The following is a 17695-nucleotide window of genomic DNA, read 5'->3' as shown; positions in this document are numbered from 1 at the left end:
ACACACACAGAGAGAGAGACGGAGACACAGGCAGAGGGAGAAGCAGGATCCATGCAGGAAGCCTGATGTGGGACTCGATCCCGGGACACCAAGATCACGCCCTGAGCCAAAGGCAGACACTCAACCGCTGAGCCACCCAAGTATCCCAAGATCACAAGTATTTTAAGTATATTTCATTTTATGCAAGTCATACCACAATAAAGCTAAAGCAAAGTGTATAGCATGGATACAAAAGTAACTATACCTGGTAACATAAAGAAATTTGAGTTTTTGTGGAGGATGTAAACTATTATAGAAGAAAAATGATCCACGTGGTGATTTTCATGACTTTCAAATAACTGAAAGAAAGTACTCAATAGATAGGTTGAACAGCAGATTAGACACGGGGGAGAAAAAGTTAGCCAAATGTGTAATAGGGGAGCGTGGATTCTAGAACAGAATATGAGAAGAAAGTAATAGAGTGAAGAACCAGTACAAGCCCAAGCTATACAGTAATTTAATCTCATATAGTGGCATTGAGATGCTAGAAGGAAACAAGACAGAGTTCAGAGGCAATATTTGGAGATTCCAAAATTGACAGAAGACATCAAGGCACTATCTTAAGATGTACTTAGAACCCCAGGAAAGCTAACAAAAAAAGAAAATTGTAACTAGGACCATAACAGAAAATTTGATGAAGGTAAAAAACAAAATCTTAGAAGCTTCCAGAGGAAAAAAGAGGGTTTTCAAAGGAACAACCATTGCACCCAAAAAAAGCAAAATGATAAGCAAATTGGATATCATGTAAGAATGAAAGAAAAATAGACTGAAAAAAATCACTAGACAACAGAAATGAGAAAGCCAAGAGCTAAGAGGGAATGCATTCCATTGTGCGTAAAGCATAATAAATAGGACTTCACATTGAAACCAAAAGTTATTTTGTACAAAGAAAATATATCAACAGAGAAGTTTATGACAATACCATATGTCCCAGAAGAAATGTATATGTTGATGAGGAAAAATGATTTAAATAAAAGAATTCTATCATAATTTCATCTCGTTCCTTCTCCCCTCAGACATTGAAAAATGACCCCAATCCTGGCCTTAAACCCCAGAGGTTCTTGACTCTGAGCACATTTCTAGAAATAGTGAAAGCATCCCACTTCTACTCCTTGCACCTGGGACTGGTCATGGATAGTGCTGTCTCCCGACTTGGGCTCCTTGAAGGGCTAATACTCCACAGAGCCAACTCCAAAACTTCTACCATGGGGGGCCATGCCTTTTAGAGCATCTTCTGGAAATGCTGTGCCTGCCCTCTCCCACACTACTCCTGACCCCTTTCCCTTCAGATACCTGAACCTGGCCATTGAGGGTGCTACCCCCAGGTTGGCTGCAAATATGGATGGACAAATAGGCACCTTCCTTCTTCCACAGGAGCAAATCTTCCAAGAGGCCTTTCTGGAGCCAGGGCTCTTTCCAAAGCAGTTGTCCTCCTGGGGGAGTCTAGCCCCATGTGGCAGGGACTGGCTGGACTTTCCTTTAGAGGAAAGGCACTATCTGGTTCTCTTCTCCCTTTGTCCTGAATGTATGAACTCAGGAAGGGCCATGGAAGACCTTGATCTGACTTTCTTGAGCATCTCTCCAAGAAAAGTACTCTAGGAACAGGAAGGCAGGCTTCTGTCAACTTAAAAGGCAGTTCCAGAAAAATAGGGTGTTTGTCTTCCTAGAAGAAAGAAGATGCTCCTGGTGCTTTCTGGTTTTCCAAGAGTTCTCTGGCTTTTATCACAGATATGTCTTTTCCTTCCCCAGGGACACTTTGCCAGATAAGACTTCTCAGGTTTTACCTTCCCTCAGAATACAAGGTGTTGTCACTAGGGGTTCCTGATGGAAGACCCTACCTGGTTTCCCTTTCACACTTGCCTATTACCAACCTATTCACTTAAAAAGTGCTTCTCAGGGCACCTAGGTGGCTCAGTGGTTGAGCATCTGCCTTTGGCTCAGGTTGTGATCCTGGGGTCCTGTGATCGAGTCCTACATCAGGCTCCCCACAGGGAGTTTGCTTCTCCCTCTGCTTCTCTCTGTGTGTCTCTCATGAATAAATAAATAAATAAATAAATAAAATCTTTTAAAAAAGTGCTTCTCAGCTTTCTGCCTATACAAGAATTTTCTTCCTCTTGGAGAGAAATGGTAAGCCATGATAACTGGAGAGTGTTTAGTGGAGGAAGAATTGAGGACTATGTGGAACCAGTGGAGAGTTATCCTCCATCTTCTCCAGTGACCTGATTTCAAAAACAGGGCCAAAGGTAGGAGCCACTTTTCTCAGGTGTGATATGACCAGGAATTTGCCCTGCCAAGCAGTCACGATGATCATTGATGGTTTTTGATGGTTGGTTTGGATCAAGAGGCAGGACTTTATGATAGAGACAAGATAGTAAAAATTGTAGTGAGGACAAAATATGAGTTGATGTTTCCCCACCTAAGCTCGTTTCTGGACAATGACAGCCTGATGTGCTTTACAGAAAGATACAGAATGGAGCTTGCCTAACAGCCTGATGTCCACACTGTGATTCTAGCTGAGACTGACTTCTAGCTCATACCTATATCACTGCTGGGCATGTGGACCACTAACCTCAAAAACTGTGTGAGGACCAGTGTGTCCCATCAATGGGGGGAAAATGAAATAGTTCTAAACATCATGAAAAGGAACCCAGCAGGAAAGAAATGTTTTCTTCTTGGTTCTGTGGCTTTTTACAAAGTCACCTGAAAGGCTTTCTAGGTTCTGCTGCTTCCCTGTGTTGGAAGTTTTGTTATGGCAGCACCTCACTTCTAAGTGCATTTGTAAAAAATCATCAGACACTGAAAGAAATAGTAGTGTGCTTTGTTTGAGTGAATTACGTTTGAATGAAATTTTGAGTGAAAGACAGTTCACTGATAGATACAGGGTAAGTGCAAATATAAAGTCAGTTATAAGTGAAAGACACAGAAGGGAAATGCTCAACTGGACAGGGAATGGAATCTCTTTTATGAGTTTTTTTAAAAGATTTTATTTATTTATTCATGAGAGACACACAGAGAGAAAGAGGGAGAAACACAGGCAGAGGGAGAAGCAGGTTCCCTATGGAGAACCCGATGTGGGACTCAATCCCTGGACCTGGATCACACCCTGAGCCAAAGGCGACACTTAACCACTGAGCCACCCAGGCGTCCCTCTCTTTTATGAATTTAAAAACAAGAAAATAGGGTGGGGGGGTGGGGGTGACTGGGTGGCGGGCACTGAGGGGGGCCCTTGATGGGATGAGCACTGGGTGTTATTCTATATGTTGGTAAATTGAACACCAATAAAAAATAAATTTATTTTAAAAAAAAACAAGAAAATAAACCAAGGAAATGAGAAAAAGATCCTCACAACTTACAAATAACAAAAGAAATGACCTGAGCAGAAGAGTTTAAGAACAAGTAGACATAGCAGAAGGAAACATGAGCCCACTGGAAGATAACAGGAACCATAGAATAGGAGAGAAAGGGCAACAGTGCTTCCCATAGGTCTTCCAGAACCCAAGGCTTCTTCCTCAGGGGCCATCCTCCTGTTAGATTCTTGACGTTGGTGTCAGGGGTGGCCAGCAACCCTTCAACAAATCTGGCACCTCCTATGGTGCTTCTCTCCCTCTGCCCTGTGTCTGTGGCTTCAGAGGAGAGCTTAGTCTGAATTCCTGTAGCCTGGGGCATCTGCCTTTCTCATCCCCTACACCCAAAACCAGTGCCCCCAGGAAACAGGAAATCTTGGCCTACCTGAAGGCCAAGGTCCAGAGAAGGGGGTGGGATTTACCTGCCCCAGACCCCATGTGGCTACGTAGTGTGGCCATACTCATTTAACAAGTCTTTAAGGGCCTTCTGTCTTTTTTTTTTTTTTTAATTTTTATTTATTTATGATAGGCACACAGTGAGAGAAAGAGAGGCAGAGACACAGGCAGAGGGAGAGCAGGCTCCATGCACCGGGAGCTCGACGTGGGATTCGATCCCAGGTCTCCAGGATCGCGCCCTGGGCCAAAGGCAGGCGCCAAACCGCTGCGCCACCCAGGGATCCCGCCTTCTGTCTTTACAGGGATTTTTCTTCCTGCTGGAGGGAAAGGTTCAAGCTGTGATGGGAGATGGTAATTTGTGGAGGTAGAAATGAGGCCTGTTGGTACCCTTGATGTTCTCTCCAGACCCCAGTTGGCAGATGGGTTGGAGCTGCTTGTTGGCAGGTGGCTGTGTCTAGGGACACAGTGTTTGGGGTGAGAGACTGATTTCTGAAGAAAGGACAGAACCCAACACCATATAAAAAGATGATGTATGTTTGGAGATTGGCCTGCCTGAGTTTGTTTTGGGGGAAGACATCATGTGTAAGTCTCAGAAACAACTCTGGCCAGGACAGCTTGGTGGCAAAGTGCCTGAGGTGTGGACAGGGATGGTTGCTGTGTCAAAGTCCCAGCACAGGCATATACCACTGGAGGTCACTGGGGCCACTGACTGGAGTTCTGTTCCTCAGGCCGTCATTGCCTCCATAGTACTGAGAACCATGAAAGGCTTCTAGCCATTCTCCAGGGAACTCTGAAGAAAAAGCAGTTTCTCTTAGGCCCCAGTGATTTTTGATGTGGGAAAGAAAGGCAGAAGGAAAAAGTTTCCTTACTCCCTACAGCCCACTGACAAGTCCTTGAAACAGGCAGAGTGACCTTCTTCTAGGAGCTCAGCTGCCTTGATGTGATACTTTGCTAAGGGCAAAAGGCAATCTTAGCCCAACCCCCAGGACCCAGTAAGTCTACTTTAACATATAAAAATTCCTTTAGAAATTTCCTTTATCGGGGGCACCTGGATGGCTGGCTCAGTGGTTGAGTATCTGCCTTTGGCTTAGGTCTTGATCCCAGGGTCCTGGGATCAAGTCCCGCATTGGGCTCCCTGCATGGGGCTTGCTTCTTCCTCTGCCTATGTCTCTGCCTTACTCTCTGTGTCTCTCATGAATAAATAAATAAAATCTTTTAAAAAAAGAAATTTCCTTTATCTCTACCCCCCCCAAGATATGTGTTGGCAATCATCACCCCAGCATATGACCCACCAATATACATCTGAAGGGTCTCATGGCTCAGGTTTTATTAGACATTAATAAATGACCTTTTCCTAACAATACCTAGTCCCCTCAAGGTCCTGGAAACCTTGCTTCCAAAATTTCTTAGAGACTAACACACTGTCCCTACCCCCCTCCCAACTTGAAAGTACATAATGGGCCACTCCTAATGACCCCAGTGCAGCTCTTTCTGCCCATAGGTCCCATCCTCATGCTTTAACAAAACCATCTTTTTGCACCAAAGTCATCTCAAAAATTCTTTCTTGGTGGTTGACTTTGAGCCCTAATATCTTTCCTACATCAATTTTCACTCAGAATTTCCTCAAAGGCTTTCTGGATTCCGTCCCCTCCTACATTTGAGGGTCTGTTGATGGCAGTACACTGCCTCCAAGGATGTCTGCCAACTTTTGTCAGACACCAAATGGAAAAGTGGTGCATTTTGTCTGATGTGAATTATGCTGAAAGACAGTTCCTTGGCAGGGACAGAAGAGGTAGAGACATAGATTCAATCACAGAAGAGAGATGCTCAGGCTGGACAGGAAATGCAATCCCTTTAGGAGTTTTTTAAAAATATATTTTATCTATTTATTTGAGAGAAAGAGAGAACACACAAGCAGAGGGAACAGCGGCGACAGAGGGAGAAGCAGGCTCTCCACTGAGCAGGGAGCCGATGTGGGCTCCATCCCAGGACCCTGAGATGACCTGAGCCAAAGGCAGACTTTTAACCGACTGAGCCATCCAGGCTCCCCCCTTTAGGAGTTTAAAAACAAAACAAAAACTAGGAGAAAGGAAAAAGAGTAAAGAAAAGGTATGTACACAACATACAATGAATGTAACCAAGGATCTGAGCAGAATTGTTGCAGAAGTAAAAGCAAACCCACTGAAATATAATACATGCACCCTACAGGAGGGGGAGAGAATAATGGGAAATGCTGAGGAGCAAACAGGAGCACAGAGAACAGAAAGATCAGGTTGAACACAGATAGAATTGAGATCTGGTGGTTGAGAATCTGCCTTTGGCTCAGGGCATGATCCTGGAGTTCAAGGATGGAGTCCCACATCACCCTAGCATATGACCCACTGAGAAGCAGGGAGCCTGCTTCTCCCTCTGCCTCTGTCTTTGCCTCTCTCTGTGTGTCTCTCATGAATAAATAAATAAAATATTTTTTAAAAAGAAGAAGAAGAAGAATTGGAATCTGGCAAGAGAAAGCAGAGCAAGAAAGTGTGAGCCTGAGGCAGTATTTGGAAACTGCAAAACTTGACAATGACCCCAAACCATGCTTGGGCAGAAGAAGCAGCCTCAGAGGGCTCACAATCAAGGATATCATATCCAGAACCATAAGAAGAAAGGAGCTGGGTGCCAACTGTGAATCAGACAAGTTTGCAGAGGGTGAAAAAAGAGAGAGAGAGAGAGAGAGCACTTTCCAAGTAACAACCCTCCTTTGGAAGACCTCCCACCTCCACTTCCACTCCCTCAAACCCAAATGGGGACTGGCTTCCCAGTGAAAAGAATGGAAACCAGGTGTACCTGGCTTGCTCAGTCAGTAGAGCAGGTGACTCTCCATCTCTCACCTGTTGCCCATCTCAGAGTTGTGAGTTCAAACCCCATATTGGGCTTAGATTACTTAAAAATAAAATCTTAAAAAAAAAAAAGAGTGGAAACCAGGAGATGAAATCCTGGTAGGCCAAAACAGACAGCTAAACTGGAAGAGATCAGGGGTAAATTTGCTGTGGAGTGGTAAAGTCAGCTATGGAGTTGATGATACCCTCCACAAGTGATTTCCTTTTGTGAATTCTGGTACTACAGTTAGGTAAGATATTTGCATTATGGGAAAGGGGGTAAGGTAGGTACTGAGAGTTAAGAGCACCTTCTCTGGTCTTTTTGGCACCTTTCCTTGAGTCTGAAAGGCATTTCTGATCAGGTTTTCTTGTGTTCTTATGTTTAGAGAGGTGCCTCTCAGGATGGAGAGGGCCTTCCTACAGCTGCTGGTCTGAAGCCATTGCCAAGTCAGGCACACCTTAAGAAAACTGAGAACAAACAACAAGAAGGAAAATAATCACGCTCAACTACAGAGCCAAACACAGTAAAATAGTCAAAAGATCCTTGGGAAGAATGGGGACTGCAGGCCCAGAAGGACTAGTCCCATCTCTCACCCACATTGGGCAGGCAGCTCCTTGGGCTTGGGCTGGCATTGATGCCTTTGAGGGCACAAATTCGCCCAGAAGCACCTAGGGGCAGTTTCCCCTCAGGATCACTGGACAGACCCTTCCGGATCGCCCCAGGCACACCCACAAGGCTGACCTGAGGAAGGTATACCACTGCTACTGTTCTCATCCTACTTGATCAGTCTGGCTTGGCCCATCCTTCCACCTACCCTTCTTTCCTTCCTTTCCTTTCCTTCCTTTCCTTCCTTCCTTTCCTTTCCTTCCTTTCCTTCCTTTCCTTCTTCCTTTCCTTCCTTCCTTTCCTTTCCTTCCTTTCCTTCCTTCCTTCCTTCCTTCCTTCCTTCCTTCCTTCCTTCCTTCCTTCCTTCCTTCCTTCCCTACCTCCCTCTCATCCATCCTTCCATCTTCTGGACTCACTAGAGGACACGGGTCGCAGGTCCCCCACTGGAGCTGCAGTCACAGCCCGTGCCTGAGCCTGTCCACTGCTCCCTCGAGAGGGTGCTCCCCACCCATTTCCGCACATCGCTTATCAGCACTGGTGGTCTGTGCAAAGCTGGCAGCACCTGTTGCCCACACTTGCGCAGGTGGAGAGCCAGCCTCAACTCCCAGGTTGCTGGGGTCCTGGAGCATCGTGGGCCGTGAGGAGGCTGGGAGCCGAGGAAGGAGGGGGTAAGGTGGCCAGGGAGGTGGGATGATCTGGCCTTGCTGTCCTCGATTCCGTCAGACTTCTGGGTCTCACGCGGGGCTGCCACTCCAGCGGTGGTGGCCAGATTTGATGACCAGATGCAGACACTGCAGAATGCTTTGTGGACCTAAATCCGAATGGAATGGATAGAAATGAGGTACAATGTGGGGCCAGGTGGGATGGGGCAATAAAGCCTTGTCACCTGAAAATCCATTGACCCTGAGGCCTAGACATGGGTGGAGGAGGCCCATGCCCCAGCCCCACACATCAGAGTTTCTGTCTCTCCTAATGCCTTTCAGGAAACTGTTGAAGCCCCCACCCCCACCCCTCGCTAGTCCTGCAACCCCACTACCTCCACCATGAAAGACACCCTCTTCCTTGGTGTACTGCACCTTCCTCCTTGGACAGGGGCCATCATGCTTCCCAGAAACCTTCCAGGACCCAGGGCACTTTCTGTGGCTGTCCTGCTGACAGACTCTTGACCCCCCAGTGGTAGGGACCACCAGCCTCCCCTTGACAAAGCTGACAAATCCTGTGGTGCTCCTCTCTGCTCTCTATCTGTGGACTCGGGGGAGGGCTTGGTCGAATTACTGCTGGTCTTGGCGTCTAGTCTCCTGATGACTTTCTTGTGCCCTAGTCATGTCTTTTTTCAAGACCAGTGCCCTAGGAAGCAGGAAAGCACAGCTTGGGCCTACATGAAGGCTGAGGTCCTCAGAGGGGGTGGGATTTGCCTTCCCAGTGGGTTCTGGGCTCTGCAAGTGGCCTACCTAGCATGGTCATATTCATTTGGCAAGTCTTTCATGGCTTTCTGTCTTTACAGGGATTTTTCCTTGCAAGTCATTACACATGCTGTTTTTTTTTTTTAATAAATTTATTTTTTAGGGATCCCTGGGTGGCGCAGCAGTTTGGCGCCTGCCTTTGGCCCAGGGCGCGATCCTGGAGACCCGGGATCAAGTCCCACGTCGGGCTCCCGGTGCATGGAGCCTGCTTCTCCCTCTGCCTGTGTCTCTGCCTCTCTCTCTCTCTCTCTCTGTGACTACCATAAATAAATAAAAATTTAAAAAATTAAAAAAAAATAAATTTATTTTTTATTGGTGTTCAATTTACCAACATACAGAATAACACCCAGTACTCATCCCGTAAAATGCCCCCCTCAGTACCCGTCACCCAGTCACCCCCACCGCCTGCCCTCCTCCCCTTCCACCACCCCTAGTTCATTTCCCAGAGTTAGGAGTCTTTATGTTCTGTCTCCCTTTCTGATATTTCCCACACATTTCTTCTCCCTTCCCTTATATTCCCTTTCACTATTATTTATATTCCCCAAATGAATGAGAACATATAATGTTTGTCCTTCTCCGATTGACTTACTTCACTCAGCATAATACCCTCCAGTTCCATCCACGTTGAAGCAAATGGTGGGTATTTGTCGTTTCTAATGGCTGAGGAATATTCCATTGTATACATAAACCACATCTTCTTTATCCATTCATCTTTCAATGGACACGCTGTTTTGTTTTCATTTGACTTTTTTGTTCTTCTTACATGTGCTTTCCTTCTCCATGCGTGTTTTCCCTGATAGAGCTCATAGGCCTTTTATTTTGATTGATTGATGGGGGCACATGGCAGTGAAAGAGCATTGATGAATTCAGATCCCTTCCAATGTCCCCTTCCCTCCTACCTAGTATTTACATATTCATTTGGCAGGTCTTGATTTGTCCAAAAAATTTTTAGATTTTTATTTATTTATTCATGAGACACACACACACAGAGAGAGAGAGAGAGAGAGAGAGAGAGAGAGGCAGAGACACAGGCAGAGGGAGAAGCAGGTTCCATGCAGGGAGCCCAATGTGGGACTTGATCCTGGGACTCCAGGATCAGGCCCTGGGCCAAAGGCAGGTGCCAAACCTCTGAGCCACCCAGGGATCCCCTATTTGTCCATATTTTAGTGGAGTTTCTTTCTCTGTAGGAAATATTAATCCGTTTAAAAATATTTTATTTGAAAGAGAGGTAGAATGAGTACATATCACTTGTCAATGCCAGGATTAGTAACTTGTCTCTGCCTCCATGTGAAGAGTACTGGAAGTTCTACATTTAGAATTTTCCCGATATCTGCCTAATGCACTTCTTCTCTTGACTTAAATTTTTACCTTTTAACTGTAATAAACTATACCTATGAGTATAGTAACTTTTTGTGAGTTCTATGAGTCCTTCTAGTGATCTATTGAATCTAAGGATGGTTCTGGGGACATAGGAAGAGGGAGAAGCAGGTTCTTTGCAGGGAGCCTGATGTGGGGCTTGATCCCAGAACCCTGGGATCACAATTTGAGCCAAAGGCAGACACTCCATGTTTCTTCCTACAAGTTTTATAGTTTCAGTGTTTAACTCTGTGATCCATTTTGAATTGATCTTCATAGAAGATGTGAGAATCAGGTCAAGGTTCATTTTTAAATTTCTGCTCTTTAATATTTTCTTCCTTCTGCTTGCTTTGTGTGTGTTCTTGAGATGGGAGCTTATTAGATTATTAATTTGGGATTCTTTTTCTTTTCTAATGTATTCCTTTAGATTTTTAAAATTTTATTTAAATTCAATTTGCCAACATAGAGTATAACACCCAGTGCTCATCTCATCATGTCCCCTTCTTTTTTTTTGTTTCTTGTTTTTTTTTTTTTTTGTCATCATGTCCCCTTTTCAATGCTCATGCAATGTCAAAAAGTGCTAAAGCATTGCACTGCTTTAGCTGTGTCCCATGAATTTTGATATTTTATATTTTCATCACTTAATGCAATTTTCTAATTTCCCTTAAGGTTTCCTCTTTGACCCACAGTTTATTTAGAAAAGTGTTATTTAGGGACGTCTGGGTGGCTCAGTGTTTGAGCGTCTGTCTGCCTTTGGTTCAGGGCGTGATCCCAGAGTACCGGGATCGAGTCCCACATTGGGCTCCCTGCATGGAGCCTGCTTCTCCCTCTGCCTGTGTCTCTGCCTCTCTCTCCCTCTGCCTGTGTCTCTCATGAATAAATAAATAAATCTTAAAAAAAAAAAGTGTTGTTTAGTTTCTAAGTATTTGGAGATTTTCCTGTTTTATCAATTTTTAGTTTGATTCCACTGCAGTCAGAGAATATCTTCCACAAGATTTCAATTCTTTAAAATATTTTGAGGGGGCAGCCCTGGTGGCTCAGTGGTTTAGCGACGCCTTCAGCCCAGGGCATGATCCTGGAGACCTGGAGTCCCACATTGGGCTTGCTGCCTGGAGCCTGCTTCTCCCTCTGCCTCTCTCTCTTTTAACTCTCTCTCTAACTCTCTCTCTCTCTCTGTGTGTCTCTGTGTGTATCTCTCATGATTAAATAAATAAAATCTTTTTTAAAAATAAAATAGAATATTTTGAGATTTATTTTATGGCCCTGCATTTGGTATATCTCATTATATGCTCCATGAACATTTGGAAAGAATGTGTTTTCTGCTGCAGTTGTGTCAAATGTTCTATAAAAGTCAATTAGATCCTGTTGGTTGCTGAGTTCTATATTCTCTAAAGATGATAAACTTGGAGAAGTATGGACCTGGAAACAGATTGGCTGAAAATTTGTGCACAAACTGGTTGTTCTCTCCTTTTACTTTTCCTTTCTTATATAATCAGGTACACTGCACAGAGGGTTTGATCTCTAATCAATAAACTGACCCAGGAAGGATGTGCAACTGCACAAATGAAGACTGTATTGAGGCACAGGGAGTCTGAGTGAAAAACCATACTCAGAACTGTGGGCCTCTCAGGACCTTCCCTATCCTAGTCCCAAATACCAGTAACTCAGGAGACTGGACTTATTTTCTGCTCTAAACTAAAAAGCAGAGAAGAGAACTCTCTGGCAGTCTTCCAGTGAAAAGGCTGGCTCTAATGTCTGGCAGTTGAGAAATTTTACTTCTTCACTGGAGGCAAGAATTACCACACATTTCAGGAAAGTATCCCATGTAAAAGGAAGAAAACAATTCAAGCTTTTTTGAAAAGAAATTTGAATTGGACATAAAAGACAAAAATGGACAAGAAAACTTTGAACAACTTTAATCACTCTGAGAGATCGAAAATTATATTGCATCCACAAATAAGAACAGAAAGCTATGAAGAAGGAAAAATTAGGCATAACTCAGAATAGTCCTTCCAGCAAATACAAATTCCAGGAATAAAAAACCTGAAATACAGAAGAGTGCCAAAAGCCAAAAAATATAAGAAAAATTCTCAGATCTGGAGCCTACAGACTAAAAATCTCACCTATATCTAGCATAAAAAATGTTTAAATATCCATGCCATCAAGTCATGAAATTTCAGTACATTAGGGATATAAATAGCATTAAGTATTTGAATGGGAAACATAAGATTACACACAAAGGAACAAAAAACAATTGGTATTAGATTTGACAACATAAGCTACCAGAAAACTTGAAAGAGATGTTTCCAAATTTTGAATACCGGTAAAGTGTGAGAGTAGAATAAAGACATTTTCAAACATTAAAGAACTAAGAAACTTAACACATGCATCTAAAGGAAGATATTGGGGATCCCTGGGTGGCGCAGCGGTTTGGCACCTGCCTTTGGCCCAGGGTGCGATCCTGGAGACCCGGAATCGAATCCCACATCGGGCTCCCGGTGCATGGAGCCTGCTTCTCCCTCTGCCTGTGTCTCTGCCTCTCTCTCTCTCTCTCTGTGACTATCATAAATAAATAAAAATTTAAAAAAAAATTTAAAGGAAGATATTGGAAATAGGACTTTAATGAAAAATTAACTTAATTCCAGGGAACAGTAATCCAATTCAGGAAAACAATGAAAGTAAGTTTCAGGACAACTGTAGGATCCAATTGGAGGCCCAGATGGGTAGACTGAGAGATTTTTAAATCTTTATTTAAATTAAATTTGCCAACATAGAGTATAACATCCAGTGCTCATCTCATCATGTCGCCTTTTTTTTTTTAAGGTTTAATTTATTTATTCATGAGAGAGAGAGAGAGGCAGGCAGAGACACAGGCAGAGGGAGAAGCAGGCTCCATGCAGGGAGCCCAATGTGGGACTTGATCCCGGGTCCCCAGGATCAGGCCCTGCGCTAAACCGCTGAGCCACCTGGGCTGCCCTCAGGTCCCCTTCTTAATGCTCATCATCCAGTTACCCCATCCCCACTCACCTCCCGTTCTGTAATCTTTTTTGTTTCCCAGAGTTAGGAGTCTTGAATGGTTTGTCTTCCTCTAATTTTTCACTGCTCAGTTTCTCCCCTTCCCTTATACTTTCTTTCACTATTTCTTATATTCCACATATGAGTGAAATCATATAATTGTCTTTCTCCGATTGACTTATTTCACTTAGCATAATACCTCCACTTCCATCCATGTCAATGTAAATGGTAGGTATTCATCCTTTCTGATGGCTGAGTAATATTCTATTGTATAGGGGATCCCTGGGTGGCTCAGCGGTTTGGCGCCTGCCTTTGGCCCAGGGCGTGATCCTGGAGTCTTGGGATCGAGTCCCGCGTCGGGCTCCCGGCATGGAGCCTGCTCCTCCCTCTGCCTGTGTCTCTGCCTCTCTCTCTCTCTCTCTCTCTCTCCCTCTCTCTATGTGTATCATGAATAAATAAATAAATCTTTAAAAAATATTCTATTGTATATATATACCACAGCTTCTTTATCCATTCATCTGTCGAAGGACATCATGGCTCCGTCCACAGTTTGGGTATTGTGGACATTGGTGCTATGAACATTGGGGTGCAGGTGTCCCGTCGTTTCACTACATCTGTATCTTTATGGTAAATACTCAGTAGTGCAATTGGTGGGTCATAGGGTAGCTGTACTTTTAACTTCTTGATGAACCTCCATACTGTTTTCCAGAGTGGCTGCACCAGCTTGCATTCCACCAACAGTGCAAGAGGGTTCCCCTTCTGGACTGAGACTCTAATTGTATATTTGAATAATAGAAAAAAAATAATCTGTGGACATTAATTCTTTTATTTTTTTATTTTTTCTTTTATTTTTTTTAATCCGTGGACATTTAACATAACTTGGTACACTTATCTGTGGAACATCTCTAAAAACTAACAATAGGTACAAAGAAAACTAATTAAATCCTTGAAAACATCTAGAAAATATACTTGGTTTTATTTATTTATTTTTAAAGATTTTATTTATTCATTCATGAGAGACACAGAGAGAGAGAGGCACAGACACAGGCAGAGGGAGAAGCAGGCTCCATGCAGGGAGCCCGACATGGGACTCAATCCTGGGTCTCCAGGACCACATCCTGGGCTGAAGACGGCGCTAAACAGCTAAGCCACCCCGGCTGCTCCTACTTGGTTTTAAATAAAAAATAATTTACATAATTATTATACAAATACCTCATACTGACTAAATGAGTAATTGAGATATAGCCATATTTGGATGTGGTCAAGGAGAAAGAAAAAGATGGAAGTTTTTTGTTTTAAATGAAATACTTATCATTACCCCAGATATTTTTATCACTAAAGACATTTTTTTAAAGATTTATTTATTTATGATTGACAGAGAGAGAGAGAGAGAGAGAGAGGCAGAGACACAGGCTGAGAAATAAGCAGGCTCCATGCCGGGAGCCCGATGCGAGACTCGATCCCGGACTCCAGGATCGAGCCCTGGGCCAAAGGCAGGCACTAAACCGCTGAGCCACCCAGGGATCCCCATTAAAGACATTTTTAACTACTAAAATGAGACTGATTTGTTAGGCAAAAGGGCTCAAAGAAACATGTATTATCCAAGATTGACTGAAAACATTATTGAATTTACCCAAGATTTCATGTAGGTGCAGGTAAAAACAAAACAAAACAAACTAAACTAAAAAAACCTAATCTATAGATGAATATTCCAAGTGTAGTTAAAAGAGAAAATAAAGTGCCCTTCTTTTGTTTTATGAAGTCCTATTAATTTCAGCTCCCTGATTATATACTCCTATAATTTTATCACTGAGAAATAAATTATAAGGGAAAAGAAGGGAACTAAGTGGGGAAAATTAGAGAGGTAGACAAACCAAGAGACTCCTAACTCTGGGAAACAAACAAAAGGTTGCAGAAGGGGAGGTGGATGGGGGGATGGGGTAACTGGGTGATGGTAACTAAGGAGGGCACTTGATGGGGTGAGCATTGGGTGTTATACTATATGTTGGCAAATTTAATTTAATTTTTTTTTAATTTTTATTTATTTATGATAGTCACAGAGAGAGAGAGAGGCAGAGACACAGTCAGAGGGAGAAGCAGGCTCCATGCACCGGCAGCCCGATGCGGGATTCGATCCCGGGTCTCCAGGATCGCGCACTGGGCCAAAGGCAGGCGCCAAACCGCTGCGCCACCCAGGGATCCCGGCAAATTGAATTTAAATAAAAAAAGAAAATTAGAAAAAAAAAACTAGGAGATATGTTACAAAGATATAATGAATGGAAATGCGTTTTTATTGAAGGTAAAAGAAGGAAATTTTGAGATAAATAAGAGTAGTTGATTGGAAAGAAAGAAAAAGAATGATAATATTTTTTAAAAGGATTTTATTTATTTACTTGAGGCAGGGGCAGGACAAGCAGGGGAGTGGCAAGCAGAGGGAGAAGGAAAAGCAGACTGCCAGCTGAGCAGGGAGCCTGACACAGGCTGGATTCCAGGACCCCAAGATCATGACCTGAGCAGAAGGAAGATGCTCAACTGACTGAGCCACCAACGTGCCCCAATAATGATAATCTTACCTCTTCCTTTCCAATATTTTTTTCCTTAAATTATTTTACTCACTTAAATGCCACAGCACCACTTTCTTGAGGGCATACTTAATGGCCAAGATGCTGTCCATCAAAATCCCAATACCTAATCACATTGTGATCCATGCTGGGGAGGAAGAATTTTTCTTTACCCTACAATATTCTCCTGGCTGGTCTACGAATCACACTGACACAAGACAAATTAACAGGAGATAAACAAAAGTTTAATAACATGTATATATCCTGTATACAAGGGACTGAGTGACACCTCCAAATGGCCAAAGCCATCATCTTAATTACCATCTTTAGCTAAAGATAAAAGAAGATCCTGGGAGGTTGAGGGTCAGTTATGGGAGGTTAGCAGGAAGAGTATAATAAACAAGGATAAGGTTATGTAGATTTAAGTCCATGCCCTCTCCACTGATAACATCCTAGAGCTTTATGTACCCTCTTCTTGGTACAGTGCGGAAGACACCCTTACAAATAGAGATCTCCCTTATAAATGTTTCTTGCAAAAAGTTAACTTCTACTTTGTTTCAGAACTTCTCCTGTATTTGCAGTTTCTTAAAAATAATCAGCCTAAAATAATCCTTATGCTAAAGAGACACATTCTGAGCGGCAAATTCTGCCCCCCCCACCCCCCCAGGCCTACAAACACAGTGTTCCTGGAAAGCAAGAACCAGAAGTACAGACCTATCAAAAACCATGCCAGAAAGAACACACAGTAAGGCTACAGGAGAGAAAAATTTTTTTACCTCTACCCATTTTAGGTTTTCAGCTGGGGCTCTGTAAACAAAAGGACAGATTAACTGGAGACAAACAATTTATTAACATGTGTGCACAAGTCATATGGGAGAAAACTAGAGTAACTCAAAAGTGGTGGCTTAGCATTCAAGAAATAATAGGTTTGTAGAGAAATGACAGGATAAAGAAAAGCAGTTTAGGCTCCCAAGGGTGGCAATCTGTGAAAGGAAACTAATGGAGTAAGGTTTATTTGCAGATTACTTTGGTGCCATCTATGGGCTAAGGGTCTGGAGTTGTCTTCAATAAAGGAGAATTTATACCCTGCCTTTAGGCAGAAATGGGGGAGGGCAGGGAGCTTTTCCTGACTTTCATGCTTATACATTGACTTCAGTTCAAAATAATTTTTATGTCAAAAACGTCTATGTTGAGGTGACATACTCTAGTTTCCTTCACAGCCACCTCCCATACCCACAATCTGAGGGCACTTCAGTTATAAAAGAACAGGCCCCACATGGAGTCACTTACCCCCAGAGAGCAGACCAAGATCAACAATTTTAATTAATTAGCAATTGCAGTTTCAACCACAGAAATGGAACCTTTGAACCGTCCATCTGAAATTTCCCAATCAACTCTAAAAGGTAATCTGCAAAATAAGACTCCTGCCTCTTCCCTTCCCTCAAAAAGAAGAGTTGGCCTGAAACAACACTTTTCTTTTGCTAATCGTTTCCTTGCCCTACCATCCTGCCTGTAAAACCCTCCACTCTGTAAAACTGCTGGGAAGGTCTATTTATTAGTAGGCATGCTGCCCAACTCGCGAATAGTTCAATAAAGCCAATTAGATCTCCCGATTTACTCCGTTGACTTTCATGTTTGTTTTTTTTTTTAATGCCACAAAGCACAGAGACATCAGAGACCCCTAAACCTGGCATCACAGGCATCATCAATCACGCCCAGTGTTCTCGGTGGCGTCTTCTCAGTTCTGCATCCAAAGAATGGCACAGACGCGGGCAACAGCTCCAAGCAGGAAAAAACACAACCCAGTCTGCGATCCCATACTCAGGGGCTTGGGGCACCACGCCAAGCCCCTCAGAAAACGCCACATGAACCACGACCAGGGGGACTGGGTATCAGTCAGGGTCATCACTTCAAGCCTGAATAAAGTTCCAGACAGGCTGCAAGCTCCAATCTCTCTCACGGCGCCCCTTACCCTTTCCCCTACCCCAGTCTCCAGCGGTTGCGGCTCCAAAGCTTCCCTCACCTCAGCGGACCCCAGGCTTCCCCCCGCTTC

The 17695-nt window shown here is 43.5% G+C and overlaps 1 protein-coding gene across 2 annotated transcripts in view; it reads right to left on the bottom strand.

Moving 5' to 3' along the window:
• Positions 1-17695, bottom strand: part of ZNF793 (zinc finger protein 793) — a 147790-nt gene that overhangs the window by 37670 nt on the left and 92425 nt on the right. The window lies entirely within an intron of this gene.

Source organism: Canis lupus, chromosome 1 (assembly GCF_048164855.1).
Source record: "Canis lupus baileyi chromosome 1, mCanLup2.hap1, whole genome shotgun sequence".
In the NCBI taxonomy this organism is placed as follows: Eukaryota; Metazoa; Chordata; class Mammalia; order Carnivora; family Canidae; genus Canis; species Canis lupus.
The sequence above is the reverse complement of the archived record's forward strand: the minus strand, read 5'-3'. Positions and strand labels throughout refer to the sequence as shown.